Source organism: Lagopus muta, chromosome 2 (genome assembly GCF_023343835.1).
Source record: "Lagopus muta isolate bLagMut1 chromosome 2, bLagMut1 primary, whole genome shotgun sequence".
NCBI lineage: Eukaryota > Metazoa > Chordata > Aves > Galliformes > Phasianidae > Lagopus > Lagopus muta.
The window spans coordinates 57,180,298-57,203,192 of NC_064434.1; positions in this window are offsets into that span (position 1 = coordinate 57,180,298).

Sequence of the window (22,895 nt, forward strand, 5' to 3'; positions counted from 1 at the left end):
GATTTAATTTGTATGATTTGTTTTGTATATTCTTATTTACTTACACACTCAAGCAATTTATCACAGAAAAGCCATATGGCAACCATAAACTTGAACAGATTATGTTCACAAATTTTCAGCTCCAATCTGAAGTAAAGTAAGTTTCTATTTCATGCAGATGTATTCTCCAAGTCATTAGATTGCTTTCTAGGAAACATCACATTTTGCATTTCTCATATAATGTAGGGTTTGTCCTTCAGTTAAATATAGTGGTAAGCTAAAGAGACATTTTTTTTTTAATGCAATTGCTGAAAAATCTTTCTTCACTGCTCTCTAACCTTCTATTCATATATATCATAAAACATATCACTTCAGACCTCCTCAAAAATATACTTCTTTTTCAAGTATCTGCATAAGCAATTGCTTACATTAGTGAGTTCTCTTGATCACAAGAATGCTAAGTGCTAGAACTATACCTAAGGAAGACTAAAAAAATATTTTTTTTTGTTTTTCATTTGTATTTTTATTAATGCAGACAATGTTGATTTTAGTATGTTTATGTTGTTGTCTTTGCAAAGCAACTAAGCAGACCGACTGCACAGACTCCTCCTAGACTGCCTGAAAAATCATTTGCTTTTTTTCATAGAAGACTGTCCTTAAAAGGTCTGCCAAAAATTCTTGCCCCAGATCAATCTTTTACTTTTTCAGTGCCCGAACATCATCCTTCTAGTAATCATTAAGGTTGTGTATATCCATTCTGATGATGCTTTAGGGATGGCTTTTATTCCTAAAATGTCAGACAAAATGCAAGCAGAAGGTTCTGTGCACATTTTGCTTCCAATTATTTGACAACATGGATTAAAATAATTTACTTTTTCATTCTGAGGAGATATTTATGTCCTCTGCTAGAAGATAAGTATGCATTTAGTTAGCTCTCTGATGTTTTCTGTGAGACTTGTACTTTCTTTTCCATTTAGAAAAGCGAATTCCAAAGCAATTTCCAACTTACGAATAATATCTAGAAGAAAAAAATCAGAAAAAAAAAAAAGAAACCACATTAAATTTGTGCCAGATTCTCTCCATGAATTACATTTGGCTTTGTCAATAGATTAAGTAAATCTTTAGAAATATAAGGGAAAAATTATTTTTTGTTTACATATTTTCCTGACAGTTTCCTAATAAAGGAAAGGAAGTATTTTCCTCCATAGCAATTTCAGTACTTCAGGAAGAAAAATTCAAGTATAATTCCTTTATATAGATAGGAAATTGGAAATAATGCACCTTCTCCAGTGAAAAAGCCCGTAGTATTTTTCACAAATGTAAGGAATGTACTTCATAAAAGATTATAAATTCAGTATACCACATGCAGAACAGCATTAGAATTTTGTGAGGTATCTGCTTATATTCCTTCTTCCCCAAATTAACCCTATTCCCATATTAATACTGCTCTAACCTGTGGCACAATGCATACATGTTAATGTGGCACAATGCATACACTTTGCATAATACTCATCTGGCTGAAGGCAGATCTTCATTTTGTCTAGTAATCTTTAGTTTCCCTTGCATGGAGATCTAGACAATATATTTAAGGGGTTATCATAATAATTTATCTCATCAGCATGTTTATCTAAAAAAGATTGTTCAGTCAATCACACGTGCTAACTCTCTATATGTCTTCATCAAACATAAATGTAACCTATAGAATGAAAAGATGTCATAGGTTAAATGAATCTAATCTATTTTCACTAATGTCATAACTTGCAGCAAATTAAATAAGTAAATTAATAAACAAACAAAACGAAGGAAACAAAAGCAAAAATGAAGACAACATTTTTGGAAGGCTGTGGGAAACAACGAAGAAGGCAGAAAAAAAATTAATGTTAGAGAAAAGCTTCATAACTAAGAAGCTGTGAAGAAGGGAGAGTAATGGAATAGGTTGATGAGAATGGCACAAGCCATCTTGTTTACATTTACTAGACAAATACTTTTTGGAAAATTCTGGCCTTAGTTGGAGGTGGACCCATGATTTAACTGCTATGTACCTGAGCAGGAATGAATAGCTGTAGGCATTCAAGCATTAAATAGAAATATGCTTTTGAAGTTCAATAAAATCAACAGCCTTCAAAACTTGTTTTCTTTTTCTAATTTCTGGATATATGAAATATAATAAACTGCACAAGTATCCTTGTCTTCCTTTAAAACACTGAAAAGATTGTTGACTGGAATAAAATTAGCATGGATAAACTTCATCTTATCTTACAGTCTAGATTATCTAATAAACATTGTGCTGCTGAAATGCAACTCCAAACTACTCACTGATTTAGCAAATTCATTTTAAGTTTAACTTAAAAAATACAAATTAAAATAGTCAACTGAAGTAGTCTACAATTGTCAGAGCAGAATTTTTTAATAAAATCATGCAAATTAACTTTGTGAGTATACCTCATGTAAGTTCATTATGGACATTAAGAGACTGTCTTGGAAAGGAAAACAAATCTCTGTTTAATGATAAATTATCAATTAATATTTTTTTCATTTCATAAGCTAATATCTTTCGATGTTCCTTTTGGTACATGAGAAATGGAAATTACAAGCTTATTTCTGCACAAAAGGAAAAAGCAAGTGGGCTTATTTTGTTCAAGTGAACTCCAGAGTGTGTTGTGATGTTTCTTCTGATCTAATTGCAAGATATACACTTTGGATGCACTTAAAGTCAGAAGTTTATAGAGGATAACAATAGAAGTGTTACTGCATAGGAAATACAGATATGGGATTTGAAGTACAAGAATACGACCTTCACAGAAACAGTTCTGCTTAAACAGGCAATATCTTTTTCAGCCAGCAGTGTGAGGGTTTGAGGCCCCATAGGTTTCAACATTAGGGAAAGAAAAAATGAGTCTAACAGATGGGATATTTTACATCTGTATGGTAATGTATGTTTAAGTCTGAATTAATTAAAAGTTGTGCTGTTGAAAGTAAAATGTTCTTTGAAAGATTTTGGCACGTGATTTAAGATGTGTTTTTTCACTGACAAAAGGAATCTTAGCTTTGTATGATCTACTGTGCACAAAAAATATTAGGGGACAAAATAGAATATGAAATTAAATTTTCTTTTTAAAAAGCAAATGAAAACGCTAAATTTAAGTAAATGAAGATGCTAAATTATGTAAAAGTATATGTGTCTTTTTCTCTTGGTAATAAATGAATGGAATTAGCAAACAGAAAGTGTTTTGCTTTGAATACTGAAAGTCCAGTTCACAAAAGGCTTTTATGCCATTTGTACAAGCTTACTTAGTCTTCTGGCAAAGTATATTGAAAATTATTGTGATCACAATCCTACTGCTGGTTATAAGCTGATTTCTAGGATTCTGTTCAAATGTGTAGATACAGCTTTGCTGTTTATTCCATCTCCTTCCAGATGAAATGTAAGAAGTTACTTCATATGTTCATATGTTCATATGCTGGCTTCTTCTCATTTCAATGTCATATCTGCCTCCCTTGCTGAATGATAGAATTAGAATTAGAATTACTCAGGTTGGAAGGGACCTCAAGGATCATCAAGTCCAACCGTAGCCTAACCATAGCAACCCTAACTCTAGAAACGGCTCTTAAACACATCAAGGGATGGTGACTCAACCACCTCCCTGGGGAGCCTAGTCCAGTGTTTAACCACTCTTTCTGTAAAGAAGTATTTCCTAACATCCAACCGAAACTTACCTTGGCGCAACTTGAGGCCATTTCCCCTCATCTTGTCACCTGTCACCAGTGAGAAGAGAGAATCACAGAATCACAGAATCACAAGGTTGGAAACGACCTGCAAGATCACCTAGTCCAACCACCTTCCCATTCCTATCAGTGCCACAAGCTACTAAACCATCTCTCGTAGCTCCTCATCCAGGCGCCTCTTGAACACTGCCAGGGATGGCGACTCCACCACCTCCCTGGGCAGGCTATTCCAATGCCTGAGCACCCTTTGAGAGAAAAAGTTTCTCCTAATGTCCAACCTAAACCTCCTCTGGTATAACTTCTGGCCATTTCCTCGGGTCCTACTATTTGCCTGGGAGAAGAGGCCAGACCCTTTTGCACCACAACCTTCCTTCAGGAAGTTGTAGAGTGCAATGAGGTCTCTCCTGAGCCTCCTCTTCTCCAGACTGAACAATCCCATCTCTTTCAGCCGCTCCTCATAAGACTTGTGCTCCAGACCCCTCACCAGTTTCGTTGCCCTTCTCTGGACACGTTCCAGGGCCTCAATGTCTTTCTTGTTATGAGGGGCCCAAAACTGAACACAGTACTCAAGGTGTGGCCTCGATGTCATGCTAAAGCCTTTGGAAAGCAGTCTTTGGGCAGTTGGATGGAGCTCCATGACTCTGCAGCTCTTCCAGAGCCTGAGGTCCAATGCTGTGTAACAGGCAATCATATAGCTTTAACTATCTGAAAATCCTTAGATCCAGATGTCAATATTGCTAAAAAAAAAAAAAAAAAAAAAAAAAAAAAAAAAGGCATTAATTCTGACTTAGTAGCAGAATGAAAATACCTGATGTTTGCTTGAATGATCACAAATGTCAGAGAGTCAAATCAAATACTTAATTCTAATTTGTCTTATTTGTTGTTGTTATTTGTTCGTTTTAAATTTATTTGATCAAGTACTGAAACCAGATCTCAGTAATACATATTGTGTACTTCTATGCTTGTCAATTAAGAACAGTTAAGGAAAATTCTTGGGCCCAGGAACTTAACTAATCAGATTAATTGAAATGTTATAAATGTTGCTGACTTTTTTTTTTCCTAGAACTCTGAAACAAGTAGCAGACACGGTTTGAGACTAAGCAGCAAACAATTCAATAGGAAAGTTGAATGCTTGTCTGTTTTGAAGCCTGTGAAAGTTTAATAGCAATGATATAGGAACTTGGCAGATAATGTCCCCAGTGAAATCAATGCTGTACAGCAATTATGTAGTACAGAAATTGCAAACACTATTTAAAAGTACAGTTAATTTCTTCCATGTTACTGATTTGTATTTATTTTTTTGAGCAGTTTTAGAGTCACTGACTTTTAAAATTGATCTTACAGCATGACAAGAAGAGTGACTATAATGAAAACTTCATTTGTTTGCTTGTCTCTGCTTACAATCGCTTTTCATACTTTCTTCACAACCTCTTCTATTTGACTTCAAAGCAGCTGACCAAAACTAACCATAAAAGCCAAAATAGAGACACATCACTTCCCCAGATAATAACATAACAACATTTATAAAATTGATTTACATGCATTTTGTTATGTTAGAAAATATTTACTTTTATTAATCCCTATTTCTGTCAGGTTTGGGTTTTCATGTAATAGCATTCTGATTAAATATTATAGTTTTCTCCAATGCTACCTGCTTCTCCTGGTAGCATCTTTGGGCCAAAGATTTTCTGTGGAATCTTTCAGAAGCCTAAATAAGTTACATTTAATAATTCTTTATCTGTTATTGTCTCTATATCTTTTAAACCATTTAATCCCAAATGAACCTCATTCTTAGCTCAAAATCACCTAGAGAAATTCCATGACGCAGACAAATTGACCGCTTTAGCTATGAGACTTAAGAAACACACACACAAAAAAATCTGCCTAGGTTTGTGCCTTACAATCAATGAAATATCAGATGATAAAATTTGACATAATATAATCATTATTCATGGTCAATATCAATAAATCACATAGAAAAATGTAACTTCTAGATCTTGACCTAAATAGAAAGAACTAAAATTGGAAAGAATACTTTTTGTTTTGCTTGGTTATGTGTCCTTTAAGCAATTAGTTCTTAGACACAAATTTTAAATGCCATAACTAGAGGATAAGAAAAACTGATTTTAATATTGTAGCTACTATGTGGTACAATAAGCAGTGTTCAAAACACAATCTGATATTCTTCTGAAATAGCGTATAACATTGTTAGTTACAAAACAAAAAATATGGAAATGAAATATGGAAATATGGAAAATATGGAAATTTGTAATTGAATTTTTGCTTCTTATATTCCAGTAATCTTATATTCAAGCAGTTACTAGTTATGGAAATTATTATTATCATGCATCAGGATACAATAATGTATTTTTATCTCTAATTTAAACCTAGTTTGATGGGGTGGGAGAAAGGAGAAAACAGACTTCTTGATTTTTAATCAGAAATAAAGAAGTCATTCTGAACAATAAGAAGATCACTAGTTTTCTGTTACCATTATTCTCAGCACGAACTGTCTGGTTAACAAAATTAAAGTAATAAGAACAACTGCCCAGCTGAAGTGGCTCTTGTATAGGAATTGTTGAATCACAGCTGAACCTCTGATTGATCACCTGAGGCAAGCAACAAGTAAGCTGCAGGAGGACTGATGAAGGCAATTCACCTGTATGACTGGAAGGGCTGGAGCCTGGTTACACCTCTTCCCATTTAAGGGCTGACTGCCACTGGGGAGGGATCTTCTTCTGGAGATTGCTCCTCTTAGGGGTTTTCCTGTGAGCCTAGGATATGGGTGATCGTATAATAATATTATTATTTCATTTTTTTCAATTATCTCTTTCCAACATGATAATCTTTCTAGCTATGTGATCTGTGGATACCGACCTAACCACGCTACTTTTTTTTAAGTCATATTTCACAATCTGTTGAAAGTATCCTGTAACTAGTTTACTGGTTTCAGTAGAAAAGGAAAAAATGTCAATGAATAATATTATAACATCACTTGAAGGATCTGCAAATACTGTTGCAATAGTGTTTAGTTGCTCACTGAAGTGGAATTGCCAGGTCACTGCCTGAATCAGTTGCTGAGAAGGTATGACTTCTTCCATGCTCTACCCCTCCTCACTCATGCAAGGGTTAGCAACTAAAGGAGCAGCCTATCCCTTGAGCTGTCACTGGTCATTGGAAGGGGTGAGAAATTTTTCCTTCTGCTTTTTCCTCCTATTTCTCTTTCAGGTTTGTATCCTCCTTGAAGACACTGGCATCACCTTCTTTTGCTATACATCCACGTTTATCAATATTAAATGTTAGAAAACCAAAATTGATGGTATGAGAAGAGGGATCTTCAGTGCTTTGTTCGTTTGTTTTGCTTTCCATTGTATTTAACAAAAAGATAATTAGGTTCTTGTTAAGGCAATAAACATGTAAGAGAGGAAATAGGTTTTCTTCAGAATGAGGGGAATTGTGTAGATAGGTTAGTTTTTAAATTTGTTCATTTATATGATTGAACTACCTCTGCATATGCTAAAGTTGGATATGAATTCTCAAAAGATTTTAGTTGTCAATTTGAAGTCATTTGAGAGTAAATCTATAAAGTATTTCTCCATGCTAATTTATTTTATGCATCTTGTAAAAGAACTGAGTTAATTTATTACCATTATGTACAAATTCCAAGTTCCTTGTGATTTGTGACATCTGAAGATCTAACTTCTACAGGATGACTTTATTAAAGCAAACTACTTCTAATTACGTTTATGGATCTGAAGATGTGAGATGCAAAATTACTCTTCCTCTCTTACTTATTTAATTTTGTATGGCAACTGCTGAGTCACGGCCTGAACCTCTGATTGATCACCTGAGGTGAGCCATGAGTCAGCCAGAGGAGCACAGGTGAAGGCAATTCACCTGTGCTGCTGGAAGGGGTGGAGCCAGGCTCCACCCCTCCTGGACCTATTTAAGAGCTGGCTACCAGAGGGGAAGGATCTCTTCTGGAGATCCTCCTCTTTGATATCTTCTAGTGAGCTCAACCCAAGGGTAAGCTCTTCTACTTATTCTCTTTTGTGATCCCTGTTTGCTTTGCCATACTCTTTTGATTATATTGCAATTATAACATCTTGGTTATACATTTGGCGAGCCAGGCAGGCTGAATATACTAAAATTAACATGTCTTTCCTGTGGAATTTCTATAAATGGGTCAAGGGGGAGAACAATACTCCCCTAGAGAAAATGATTCCAGGGCAGATCCCAGGGTTTGAGGGATCGCCTTATTACGAGTTAGCTGCCATCATTGAAAAATGGGGTCCCTTACGTGTTATGGGCAATCTCTCCCCATATCGCATGGCAGACTATTTTCAAGGACTTGGTAAGGACATTCTCATTACCAAAGAAAGACAATTGGCTGCCTCCATGGTGGCATGGCCACTATTAACCGCTTTAAATCATGCGGACTCAAGAAATAATACTTTAGAAACCGAAAATCAGCTTTTGAAAGATCGCATTGAAAAGTTAGAGCACGAACTTGGCGTTTTAACGGGGAAGAAGCCAATTCTACATCTTCCTGTAAGCCAAATTCGTAATATTTCAATAAATGATGACCAGGCTCCTGAATCAACAGACTTCGTTGATCAGGACAACAAGAAATCCAAATCAGACCTTGAATGTCCAATTCAAACTGATCCATTGGAGGTCCGTCCTGTGATAACCCAAAAAACAAAAAAAGTACAGGACAGACCGGCAGGGGTGCCGCCTGATCAATGGCCCCCTGCCCAGACTCATTTACATGTGACAGCTCGGCCATACACAGCAACAGAATTAATGGACTTAGTACAACGATTTCGGCAGAAGCCCAGAGAAAGTGTGCCGGCTTGGTTATTGAGACTGTGGGATTCTGGGGCAGAAAGTGTCGTGGTGAATGGCCCAGAAATATCTAAGTTGGCCACCATGACTGTCCATCCTGCTCTTAGGCAAAGGTTATACGTGGGCAATCAATATCGTGATGAAAACCATTCCATACTGGAATGGTTAATGGCGGCCTGCCGTATGGTATGGCCGAATAAATCAGACATACCGTTACATACAGGTATGTGGTCCTCCATGGAGGACCTTCAGAACTATATCCGTGAACTGGGTGTAAGAGAGGCCATTTATGAAGATACATTTGATGGCCCTGATATGGTTAAATTTTCGGCAGGGATGAGAGATTTAATTCTACAACAAGCTCCCTCCCATCTGTACGGCACCCTAGTTTCGATATTAAATCCCCTTGTAGCATCAGAAGCCGTAGTCCAGCAGGCTGCCCAATTAGTTGCCGATTTGGGAGAAACAGAACGCCTGCGGACTAGGCGCAATATTCGGTTTTTGGAGGAAGCAGAGGTCCTGCCGGTAAATAAAACCAGAATGCCGGCTACTCGAGCTCCTCGATCGGGACCCATAAGGGTATCCCGAAAACAAATGTTTAATGATTTAATTCGGGCTGGGGTCCAATTTGCTAAGATCGACCGCCAGCCCAACCACGTCCTTCTCCAGCTCTGGAGACAACTAAAGGACAATCAAAAATTCCAGAGCTACCCTAAGAAATCAAGGGTAAGAGCTATAGAGAGGGTTCCAACAACAACATGGAACCTAGAAGATTTTATTATTCCTAACAGGAAAAAGAAGCCACCTCAGGTGTCTCGGGCCACAATGCCTGAGCCATCAGAAACAAAAGAACTGGCCCTAGCACAATTCATGCAGTGACGAGGGGTGTTAGTCCCCGTAGGGCCTCCAGACGGGACCGGAGGCCATATGTAGAATTAACAATTTATTGGTCCCGAAAAAATATTCAGAGAGTTATGGCATTAGTGGATACTGGAGCAGAAACATCAATTATCTATGGAGATCCAGGAAAATTTCATGGTGACAGAGTGATGATTGGTGGTTTTGGGGGACAGACTATTCCTGTCACCCAAACATGGTTAAAATTGGGGGTTGGGCGTCTCCCACCCCGGGAGTACAAGGTGTCTATTGCCCCAGTCCAAGAATACATCCTGGGCATAGACATTCTATGGGGTCTGGCTCTCCAAACAACTGTGGGAGAGTTCAGACTTCGACAAAGATGTATCAGTATCCGGGCGGTGCAGGCAATATTAAGAGGCCATGCGAAACATGAGCCTGTTTGCCTGCCGAAACCGCGCCGGATTACTAATGTTAGACAGTATAGACTCCCGGGTGGGCAAGATGAAATATCGAGAACAGTGCAGGAATTAGAAAAAGTGGGCATTATAAGACCTGCACACAGCCCGTATAACTCCCCCATATGGCCGGTGCGAAAGTCGGATGGCACATGGAGGATGACAGTAGATTACAGAGAATTAAATAAGGTCACGCCGCCTATTCATGCGGCCGTACCCAATATTGCTTCCCTAATGGACACATTGAGTAGGGAGATAAAAACCTATCATTGTGTCCTAGATCTAGCAAATGCATTCTTCAGTATCCCAATTGCTGAGGAATCGCAAGATCAGTTTGCGTTTACGTGGGGAGGCAGGCAGTGGACCTTTCAGGTCCTGCCACAGGGGTACGTGCATTCACCAACGTATTGTCATAATCTAGTGGCGCGTGACCTGGCTGACTGGAGAAAACCTGATGATGTTAACCTATATCATTATATTGATGATCTCCTGTTGACATCCGACTCACTGGAGGTAGTAGGACAGGCAGCTGATTCATTAACTGCCTATTTGCAACAAAGGGGATGGGCTATAAATCCCCAAAAGGTGCAAGGTCCAGGCCTGTCCGTAAAATTCCTGGGGGTGGTTTGGTCAGGAAAGACCAAAGTGCTACCCAGTGCTGTTATAGATAAGGTTCAGGCATTTCCAGTCCCTACAACATCAAAGCAGCTGCAAGAGTTTCTAGGTATATTGGGTTATTGGCGTTCCTTTATACCTCACCTAGCGCAGCTGCTAAGGCCACTATACAGACTCACAAAAAAGGGGCAGCTATGGGACTGGGGGAAAACCGAACAGGATGCTTTCCAACAAGCAAAACTGGCAGTTAAACAAGCTCAGGCATTGGGTATATTCGATCCTACCCTCCCAGCCGAGTTGGACGTTCATGTTACTCAAGACGGCTTCGGTTGGGGCCTGTGGCAGCGCCAGAGTTCTGTTCGGACCCCCATTGGTTTCTGGTCTCAGGTTTGGCACGGAGCAGAAGAAAGATACAGTATGATTGAAAAACAGTTATTGGCTGCCTATTCGGCATTACAGGCAGTAGAGCCAATAACTCAGACAGCTGCAGTTATAGTCAAGACCACTCTGCCAATTCAGGGGTGGGTGAAGGATCTGACCCACCTTCCTAAGACAGGGGTGGCCCAAGCACAAACAGTGGCACGATGGGTTGCCTATCTCAGCCAAAGGAGCAGTCTGTCTTCATCCCCCTTGAAAGAAGAACTTCAGAAGATCCTAGGCCCAGTTACATATCACAGTGATGCACCAAAAGAAATACTGGTCGCTCCACCAGAGAAGAGTCCCGTTCACGAGGGAAAATATCCTATCCCTGAAGATGCCTGGTACACAGATGGGTCCAGCAAGGGCAACCCGAGCAAGTGGAGAGCAATAGCATACCATCCTTCCACCGAGACAATCTGGTTCGATGAGGGGGATGGTCAGAGCAGCCAATGGGCAGAACTGCGAGCTGTGTGGATGGTTATAACCAAGGAACCCGGTGATGGTATCCTGAACATCTGCACAGATAGTTGGGCTGTGTACCGGGGGCTCACTCTCTGGATTGCACAGTGGGCCACCCAGGAATGGACTATCCACGCCCGACCGATCTGGGGCAAAGACATGTGGTTAGATATATGGAATACGGTCAAACACAGGACTGTACGTGTCTACCATGTTTCTGGTCATCAGCCCCTACAGTCACCAGGAAACGATGAAGCCGACACATTGGCCCGAGTTCGATGGATTGAGAATTCACCATCTGAGAACATCGCCTGCTGGCTACATCAGAAGCTACGGCATGCTGGACAAAAGACAATGTGGGCAGCTGCTAAAGCATGGGGACTGCCCATACAACTATCTGATATCGTCCAGGCATGCCAGGATTGCGACGCTTGCTCCAAGATGAGACCGAGATCGTTGCCCGAAACAACAGCCCATCTTGCTAGGGGACACAATCCTCTCCAGCGATGGCAGGTCGATTACATCGGGCCCCTTCCTCGTTCCGAAGGGGCAAGATATGCCCTGACCTGTGTCGACACTGCAAGTGGGCTACTGCAGGCCTATCCAGTACCGAAAGCAAACCAGGCATATACCATCAAGGCACTCACTAAACTGATGTCTGCCTACGGGACACCTCAAGTCATCGAGAGCGACCAAGGGACTCATTTTACTGGTGCAACGATACAGCGCTGGGCAGAAGAAAATAACATCGAATGGCGATTCCACCTGCCATATAATCCAACAGGGGCAGGCCTCATTGAACGTTATAATGGTATTCTTAAGGCTGCCCTGAAGACAGACTCCCAGTCCTTGCAGGGGTGGACAAAAAGACTGTATGAAACCCTGCGGGACCTGAATGAAAGACCTCGAGATGGCAGACCCAGTGCCCTGAGAATGTTGCAGACGACATGGGCCACCCCGCTTAGGATCCAAATTACGGGCACTGATCATCAGGTAAGACCCCAAATTGGTAATGAAAATAATCTTCTGCTCCCTGCCCCTGAAAACTTAGAGCCAGGTACCCATAAAATAAAATGGCCCTGGAAGGTGCAGGTAGGACCCAAGTGGTGTGGCCTACTTGCACCTTGGGGGAGACTATTGGAGGTGGGAGGCTCAGTAGTCCCTCCAGTAATAGGTACATGGCCTACTGATATTATGGTCAACACTCCGATCTTTATTGCTAAAGGGACCCCCATCATGTCCCTATGGCAGATCAGGACACCTCCTTTGGTGCCTGATATCGTTATGCAGCCGCAGATATCCGGCAAAAAGGTGTGGTACAGGCGGCCAGGACGTGCCCCAGTACAAGCGGAAGTGTTGACCCAAGACAGAAATACGGCCTGTATCTTGCCCTGGAGAGCAGACCTTCCCCTCCTGGTACCTGTAAAACATCTGTATTACTCCCCGTGAGTCTGTGAGCCTTCAGGATCACCGGAAGGAACAAAATGCCATCAAGCGTTCCAGTGTTGCTGTTAGATCACGTACAACACCCGGTGATGGTCTGCATGGGACTGATGGAACATAGAATGGACTTGCACCTCAGGACCTCATGCCTCCAGGCACATCATCGAGCACTGGCCCATAGAAGAGTATGGACATCCATTAATCATCACTTGTCTTGAACTGTACCAACATACGTCGCGATAAAATTGTATAAGCGTCGCGATATACCGGATCTCTGTATTAGGGAAAGCTTACCCTTTTGTTAACCTGATCATTGGTTCACGCCGTGAAGGGGTGGAGTGTATGGCAACTGCTGAGTCACGGCCTGAACCTCTGATTGATCACCTGAGGTGAGCCGTGAGTCAGCCAGAGGAGCACAGGTGAAGGCAATTCACCTGTGCTACCGGAAGGGGTGGAGCCAGGCTCCACCCCTCCTGGACCTATTTAAGAGCTGGCTACCAGAGGGGAAGGATCTCTTCTGGAGATCCTCCTCTTTGATATCTTCTAGTGAGCTCAACCCAAGGGTAAGCTCTTCTACTTATTCTCTTTTGTGATCCCTGTTTGCTTTGCCATACTCTTTTGATTATATTGCAATTATAACATCTTGGTTATACAAATTTATATTTGTTTTTCTTCTGTAGGAGCATAGAAACACTTGAAAAAATAAAATCATATGCATTTATTATTGCAGAAATTTAGGCCTAAGTAGGGACAAAGACAGTAGAATGCGTTATAACGTTATTTCTCTGTATCTACTTCCAAGTTTCTACTTTAAATATTGCTGCAGAAGACAAAGCAAATATACACCTGTTTTGCATTTCAAGAGAGTATTTAACCTGCTTTGCTTGAAGAGAATGCAAATTACTGTGATATCTAGATGCTGTACAATAGTTTAGAATATTGAAAATCTGTGTTTTAATGATTAGTCTACAGTTGGGCAGCTTCAAACTTGATCACTGCAGCCTGAAGGAGGACAGTAAAGCACCCTACCCAATCCTGCTTTGACAGTATGTAGTTTTGTTTTCCATAGTAAATATGGAGTATTCCTACAGAATTTGTCTTCAATGGGAACTTGATGTCTTTAAAGTTGTTTGCATGAATGAAGAACTACTTGGGAGATGGGGGAAATGTCAAGTATAGATGAGAGGAAAAGCCAAAAGGATGGCTGTCTGTCTTTCCACTTCACGTAATCTTTTGGTGGGAGCCACTACCTCGGTAGCTGGGTGTTCTCAATGATAAGATCCAGCCCTCTTTGATTAAGAATCCTGATTAGCAGTTTTCATTATTGAAGTGTAGGGAACCTGCTTTGGCAGGGGGGTTGGATTCGATGATCTCTGGAGGCCCCTTCCAACCCCTACAACTCTGTGATTCTGTGAAGTCACCATCATGGATCTACTGCTTGGGAGCAGACACTTGGTGAGTATCAGGTGCCAGTTAAAAACTGCATTTTTTTTTTTTTTGTCTTCATCAGTCTTAATCCAGAGATCTGGATATTAGACTCATCCAGCAATTTGGGTTCTCCTTTCTTGTCCATTCTTTTAGAATGCATATTGTTCTCTTTGCTTCTCTCATAAACACAAAGAAATAAAAACCTTCCAGGATTTTTGCTACGGGATTTACCGCTTCAGAAGAGTTTCTGGGTGCAACTGCCCTTCCTTCTTTATCCTTTGCCTGTTGCACAGCTGCTCCAAATCACTTTTTCCTCCCTGTGATTCTTTAAAACTTTCTATTGGAAAGGCTAACAGTTCCAGTGACAGAAGATTACTACCAACTACTCAATGAATTATCCAGTATAATAAACATGAATAATAATAAACATTCAGGTGAGAAGAGGAGACAGAGTATAGACCTTCTTAACTCTTTACAGGCATTTAACCTTTCAGTAGAGGTATCTTTTGCCTATGGAGATAAATCTGAAATCTTAAATTAAGAAGAAATACTGGTAATTTCCTTGACCCCAGGTGGCCAAGAAGGCCAATGGCATTCTGGCCTCCATTAGAAATTGTGTGGCCAGCAGGAGCAGGACGGTAGTCATCCATCTGTACTCAGCACTGGTGAGGCCGCACCTTGAGCACTGTGATCAGTTTTGGGCCCCTCAATACCGAAAAGACATGGAGGCCCTGGAACGTGTGCAAAGAAGAGTAACAAAACTGGTGAGGGGTCTGGACCACAAGTCTTATCAGGAGCTGCTGAGAGAGCTGGAATTGTTTAGTCTGGAGAAGAAGAGGCTCACAGCAGGCCTTTTTGCACTCTGCAACTTCTTGAAGGGAGGTTGTGATGAGGAGGGGTTTGGCCTCCTCTCCCAAGCAACAAACAGGACTTGAAGAAATGGCGGCAAGTTGTACCAGAGGACGTTTAGGTTAGATGTAAGGAAGACATTTTTCTCTCAGAGAATGGCTAGGCACTGGAATGACTGCCCAGGGAGGTGATAGAGTCGCTGTTCCTGGCAGTGTTCAAGAGGCATCTGGATGAGGAGCCACGAGATGTGGTTTAGAGGCTTAGAGTAGCAGTGGTAATGGGAGGGCAGTTGAACTAAATGATCTTGCAGGTCGTTTCCAGCCTTGCGATTCTATGGTTTTATGAATGACTGATATTACTATTAAAAGTAAGTTGTTAGCTGTTTCTTATCCATAAGTCCTGTAAGCGAGCTACCTCCTAAATCAATATGAATCAAATGATTTTAGTATACACTGATTATTGTAAAAACAGTGTTTTAAGTCTTTTCATTTTACTTTTGCCTTACCTTTGCAAACAGTATATTATAATTCTTTTGTTAATTTACATATTCAATTGTTATTCTTTTCTTGATGAAAGGTAACAGCTATTTACTGTGTAACATCTATTTAGCAAGAGACCTAATTCGGAAGATGAGAATCTTGGTCAAATCTTTGTGTAAACTACTCTTTAACATAGCTCAGTTCAGGTGCTCTACAAATAAAAATGATTCTCTAACCATTATAGGTAAGACATAGCTCCTGTCTTGCTTGCTGGCTGGAGGTGACAGGGCAGGGCCTGCCAACATAGATCCATCCCCAGCACTGTTGGTTTTCTTTCCCAAAGTTACTTTGCATTTGTTTCTTATGGTACAGTTTTGAATACTAATAGCAGTGGAATAGATCCTACCTACCACTGCTGTGACTTGCTGTCCTCCAAGCAGCTGCCTCCATTATATCCTCAGATAAAGCCAAAGTAAATTTTGTGAAGAAAACTTTACATATTCTAAGTAAGAAATATATTCACAGTCTATATGTAAACTTATTTTCTAAAGAAAACATCCGTAGATTGCACTGTATATTTGTCTAACTTTGAAATTATTTTATGAGACACCATGTGCATTTTTCAATTAGCAGCTTTGTTTCAATGAGGTCAAAGCTGACATCTCCATTCTTTTTCCTCTTTCATTGTTTTCACCTTACGTCACAATAACATAGACTTCAGCAGCAATTTTAGACGTCTAGAAAGGCAGTCACATGAAGAAAATTCTGTTTCTCATGGCAGCGATTATTTGCAAAATCTCAAGTGTTGTTTAAATGAACTACTATATTCTTTTAATCATGCTGAAGGAGATTATAATAAACTTTCTCAGATCTAATGTTTACTTCGTGTAAAAATCTTAAGATCTACATAGAAAATAGTGCGTTGAAATAATGACAATATTAGTCCATATTTACAGCAATTAAAGCATTGCATATGTTTAGTGTTACTCAGATTAAAAATATAAATGCATAAATTGGTTTATGATGTTCAAATTACAACTTTAAGTATCATGAAATATATATTTAATTAACATTTCTAATGCTCCTAAAAATTTTGTTATTTTAGTGTTTGGGACCATCCTTCACTCCGTAAGTGAAAGTAATAAATCTTGCACTGAATTTTAAATCCTTAGTACTAATGTCTGCTAAGTCTTCATTATTTGAGAAATTATCTGGCAGTTTCAAAGCATATTAAGAAGAAAGAAACAAATGAGTCTTATTCTCAACTCCTCAACATCTGTTCAGACTAACATTTTAGTACTGGATTATTTGTACAGGACCTCAAATCCTTCCTCTCTTAGTGTGTTCCATCAAAAATTATCCAATGTTGTACTCTGATATGAAAAGGGCTCTCAGTGAATGCAGTCAATGTTAAATACTTATACATTAACTGTTATTATACAAAGTCATAAGAGACAAGGGCAAGTAGAAGAAGCATCTTCACTGACTCTAAAACATAAGGCATCAGCTGTTGAGGATATTTAAATTATAGGTTTGGCGTGAAAGTCAAGTAACAGATTCTAAGTATACAACCACCTCATACTAAAATTAGTTTTGGAAAAACTAAAAAGGGAATAAGTGAAGAGTGAAATCATAGTGAATTCTGTAGATGAAATCTGTAATTGAATATTCTTGAACACAGGCAAATTGGGGGGTGAGGGGTGGGGAATGACAACAGTGTTTGAGCTTACAAACACCATTTTGTGAAGCTTAAATATCTTCTGGTGAAACAAAACCCACTAAATTAATAAACTATTTATAAATGATTATTTTATGAAGATCAGATTGTGTGAATGCAGCAGGTGTTTTCCTTATGTATTGAGAGCTTTATTTTAATTTTTTTCCAGTCTCTCTATAGTGAAGGGCTGATATTCCATGGTTGTTTTTTTTTGGGGGGGGGATTTTTTTTTTTCATTATAACCATTCAACATCTGACGGAGAAGCCTTCTGCATTAAGTGAATAAACAATCTCCAGCAAACAGTGCTGACTCGGAAAGGTCTGATGTACATGACTGATGGTGAAAAGCAAATTTCAAGTTAAGTCCTTTGTAGATACAGAAAAAATACTCAGCTTTTGTGGTTTGTGAGACTGCAGGAGGTACCGTGAGTATCGTTTGTGCTGGTACTAACATTCTCATTTACCCTGATGACTTCGATGGTTTCTGAGTAGCCAGCTGCCTTCTGTTACATACGAGTAATTAAACTTAAAGGTACTATTTAAAACCAGTATTTTAAAGAGTCTTTCAGGAAAATATCTTTTGCTTCTTGCTATAATTTCCAGAATTCTAACCAAATTTCATGTAGCAGATAAAGATAAAAATATATAATTATTCAAGATGTTTCTGCAACAATATTCTAAGGTAAATATATTTTTTTATTTTTTAATATGAGATTTCATATGAAAAATTTTTAAAATGAATGAACAATTAAAAAAAAAAAAGTAGTACTCTTGGAAAATACTGTACTTTCTTACTTTGTGTGAAGTATAATATTTGTCAAAAGAAATAACTTCCTGCAAAATAACCATCAAATAAGTAAATGTATTTTGGAAAAATCATGCGTTAACATAATGGCTAAGGTGGCAGGTCAAAGGAGTTGAATCTAGCTCTCTGCTCAGGTATAGTGAGATATAAGATACTGAATTCAGTTTTGGGATTCTCATTATCAGAAAAGCATGGAGATACCAGAGTAAATCCACTGAAGGGCCACAAAAATTATTAAGAGCTAGTTGCATCTGTCCTACTAGAAGAGCCTGAGAGAGCTGAGATTGTTCAGCGTGGAGTACAAGAAGCTCAGAGGGGTCTTACATCAGTGTATATAAATACCTGATTGGAAACTTCAACCTCAGAGACTGTGGGGATTCTGTGTTCTGATCACTGTTTCACACATCAGTGTTGGAACATTCTGCTAATGTAAGTAATTAAATTTTAAAAACTCGTAAGATGGAATACAAAGCTCTTCTGATAAAGTATTCAATTTTAAAAATTCCTCTTCCTTCTTTTTGTATATAGCCATACATATAGTCTTCCATAACCAAAAACAATACCAAATGTATTTGTTTCTTTCCCTCAAAGCATACTACAACTTACAGAAGTACTCTTTGTTTAACATCAGTATTTACTGGCCAGCTGGATTTCTTTTTTTCCAAGATTCCAGGAAGAGTTTGACAAGCTCATACTCTGGAGTACTGATCTGATGAGGAACCTTATTTCTGTGCCGAGAGAAGTTCAAATTATTTTCACTTATCTGGTCCTGCTATCTTTATTCTATTTTTCCTGGGTGATATCAGGAGTACTTTAAAATAGGTTTTTAAATTCTTATCTTGGATCAATAACCATACTCATTTTCCTGAGAAGGCGTAAAGGTTATTAAAATCATTAATTACTTCATTATTAACTAGTGTTGCAGTATTTCTCTCTGATCTACGTGTCATCTTAACCACTCTCCTAGAAATGAAAGCATAACACAGAATCACATAGATTGGAAAAGATCAACCTAATAAAAACCAGGTCCTATCACTGAACTGTGTCCTCCAGTGCCACAATCACACATCATTTAAATACCCCTAGGGATGAGGATTCCACCTCTTCCCCGGGCAGCCCATTCCAATGCTTAACCAGAATCTCCATGAAGAACCTGTCTTGGCTTGACACTGTTGCCTCATGTTCTGTCACATTGTCAGAAAAGAGGCTGATCCCCTCCTCACTGCAATCCCCTTTCAGGTAGTTGTGGAGAAAAATGAGGTCTCCTCTCAGACTCTAGTTTTTGATACAAAACTCCCACTTGTGTCCAGGATTTATAAGATTTGCCACAATATATAGTTACGGCATCACTGTAAGGTAACAATAACTCTCTTCATCTACAGGCCCCACTCATGTAATTCTACATAGAAGATGTAGAAGAGATCTCCCACAAATGTAGCATTAGTTCTTATCTAGGACTGAATAATTGAGAGAGAGAGGAGCAAAATATCTCTAGACAGTAATTTCTTCCACCTGAGAATTATTACTTTGGGATAGGATAGAACACTCTTTGGTGGATTTCTGTCTTTCCACCAGCAATTGAGACTATATTTACTGATTATATCAGGTTACAAAGATATCTAATTTTATTAGATAAACTCTGTGAAGTGACATGCGCTCAATCTTACACTGAAGTGTCAATAAACTGCCAAGGATGTTGAGTATTTGGTACACAGAAGCCATAGGGCTTACTGTACTTTTATAGTTAGCTTTTAATCTGTCCTGAATCTGTTTAACAGGGCTTCTGAATTAGCAGTTAATTCACTTTGGTAACAGTCCAGTGCAGTTGTAGTTTGAATATATTATGCAGAATTTACAGGTAATTCTTATTTTCCAAAAAAAATCATGGCCCTGTAGGATCATCTTTTCTCCCCACCTGTTACTTGTTTCTAGGTCAGGATCATTTGCACAGAGTTCTTCAGTGACTTTTCATAGTCTTCATTTTTACATTACAATGCAGTGTACTCTTGAATGTGTTCAGAGGTAGAAATCTGTATTTCAAACCTCACTTCAAAATTTGGATTCAATGTCTTCTGTCATACTGACATATTACATAAAATTATTTATTTTATGTTGACCACGTTATTATACTATGAAATGTCACTGGAACCTGCATTTATTAGAGTACACTGAACTGTTCAAGCACTAAGTAAATCGGTGAATTGGTGAATGACTCCTGAGATAACCCTTATTTTCTTCCTAACAACATTAAAACTGCTGAACAGGAATTCAGTTTGTAATCTTTTCTTATTCATTTACTACTAGTCAGCAAAGATGCATTATACAATTTCCACTAATTCTATGACTGTAATATTTTAAAGAGAAGATTAAAGAACAAATCCATTATATCTTCATGGTAAATAGATCGGCCTCAGAATGAGTTCATATGGCACTAGGGAAGCTTTTTGCACTATGAATGTTTTCAGCAGTTCTCAGAGAGCATTCAATTGATCTTACAAATCTCACAGTGTATTGGACTGGGAGCTATTATTTGGAGAAAGAATCACAAATAAAGACAGTACTGAAGCAATTGACATTTCCTCTCAAGATTAGAAGTTATCATTGGTACTTCCCAATGTGGGAACTCTTTCTCTTAAAATGCTCAGTCTCTTGATTCGTTTGTTAAATATAAATTGAGCATAGGGACTAGGTAATTTGGACATATATCTGTGATATCTGTGTCTTCTGAAAGGTGATTTTTTGGTTCAGACTCAAGACAAAATCTACTTTCCCACTACTATCCCTGTGAAGAAGTCACATATGGCTGGACACGATCTATAAGCAAGGTGATCTTTCACACATTCACTTGCCATTAGGAATAACTCTTTCTTCATCACTATATCATAGTGGGCTATGCTAACTAGACATGGCTGGTCACATACTTGTAAATATCTTGCAACCATACAAGCCCTCTTTTTTTTTTTTTTTTTTTTTTTTTTTTTTTTTGGTAACAGTACTTAAAGCTTTCTTAAGCATCTACACAGGATAACAGGAAAAAAAAAAAAAAAAAAAAAAGATTACATAAAAGATTACATGGTAGCAATGATTTTTAACTAGACAAAGAATATACTGAAAACCCCAGAGATGATGAAAGACGTGGGGAGAGCTGCATACTAGATTTTGTCCTTACTGTCAATACCACTGTATTAATAGAAGCTATAATTCAATGAGGAAAAAATAAGAGGCTTGCACCTGACAGTGACTTCCTGGCAGGTTTGAAAGTATATACTTGAATTGTCTTTTGTTTCTCATAAAAATACTGCAGACTAACATCACAGTGTTCCTATTGATTTTTTTTTTCTTTTTTTTTTTTTTTCTGTTTGACAGAACTGCTGAGTTTCAGTGGCTTTTAGCATATATCTTCAATTAATCATCCAGGTAGATGGTGTCCAGCTGAACATAACCTTACACTGCTCCATTTGTTCACTGTTTCCTACCATAGGACAACATTTATCTGATTAGCAGTAAGAACTGATATAGACCTTAGTGACAATAAAGACTGCCCTAAAGAAGATTAACTTTGTTAGCATTTCTGTCACCAGCTGGGTATAAACATGCTAATCTATCTCAACAATGTAAATTAAATTGACAAGTAAGGAACCAGTTTGAAATTACATGAAAAAAATGCAGACATACACACATAAGGAGGAAGGCCACAGAATGGCCTATGGTGGAAGCAGAAATCGTGTCCTCTTCAGTGTAAATAGTCAATCATTCAGTAGTTACAAAGCTTCAAACCTTACCTGTGTGCTTTGTCAACTTGGTGATGGCAAGAATTTGGGTCAAAAGCATAGCATTTTAAAATGTCAATGTATCCAAAAAGAACAAACTAAGTTTCTCAACGGGTGTCTTGACCTTCTGAACCCTGAGATACTATTTTAAATTCCTTTTCAAATACCATAAGCCTTTCAGGTTTTTTTTTTTTTTTTTTTTTTTTTTTTTTTTTTAAACCAACTCTTGCAAAGCATATGAGGATATATAAATTATTTGTTGGTTGACATGCTTATTTACATAGCTAAATTAGCTAACAGCTGAGATTAATGTAGTGTTAAACTAATCATTAGAAGGCATGTGCTTGATGAGTCTTTCAGGTGAAGGAGAAGACAGCCCCCAACAAGGCTTTTGTTTTTGTTCTCTGTGATTTTTTTCTCAGCATTATATATTGTTTCACGCTGTGTATTTTCTCTTTATTCCCTGAGCTAGTATCTGGTTTTCTCTCAACAATTTCCTTCATATCTTTGTTTTTCTTATCATGCCCATCTTTCAGGTTAGGAACACTCCCACACAGCACAGCAGAAATTTTTACAGTAAAACCAAGCCAAGGTCATGTATTTGTGTTTTACAGAGCTAGGCGTTGGTCTGCAGTTAGTTGAACTCTTGAATTGTGGGATACAGCAGGCAGACGTTTCTAACTGTGGGCCTTTTGAAACTGATTGTAGAGAGATACCTTCTAGTTTCTATGCCAGTAATTCATTGAATCTTTTCAGAGCTTTTGCTTTCCACAGAAGCACTGAATGTTTCAAGAGTAAGGTAACATAAATTTACTTGTGTAATCTCCCTTCTATCAAAAGAGATCCATTCTGACACTGCAATTTTCAAAGCAGGTAAGGTTGAAATTAGAGGTCTAATTAGTTTTTCTGCACATGGCTCCTTCAGCCTGCTTTTGAAAAGGGTTTTTTAGCTGAAAATCAAAGTAAATAAAAACATTACAATATCCCAAGAGTGCAGAAAGTTTTTGAAATATTTTTGGATAGATTTTCATTTTTCAGATGACC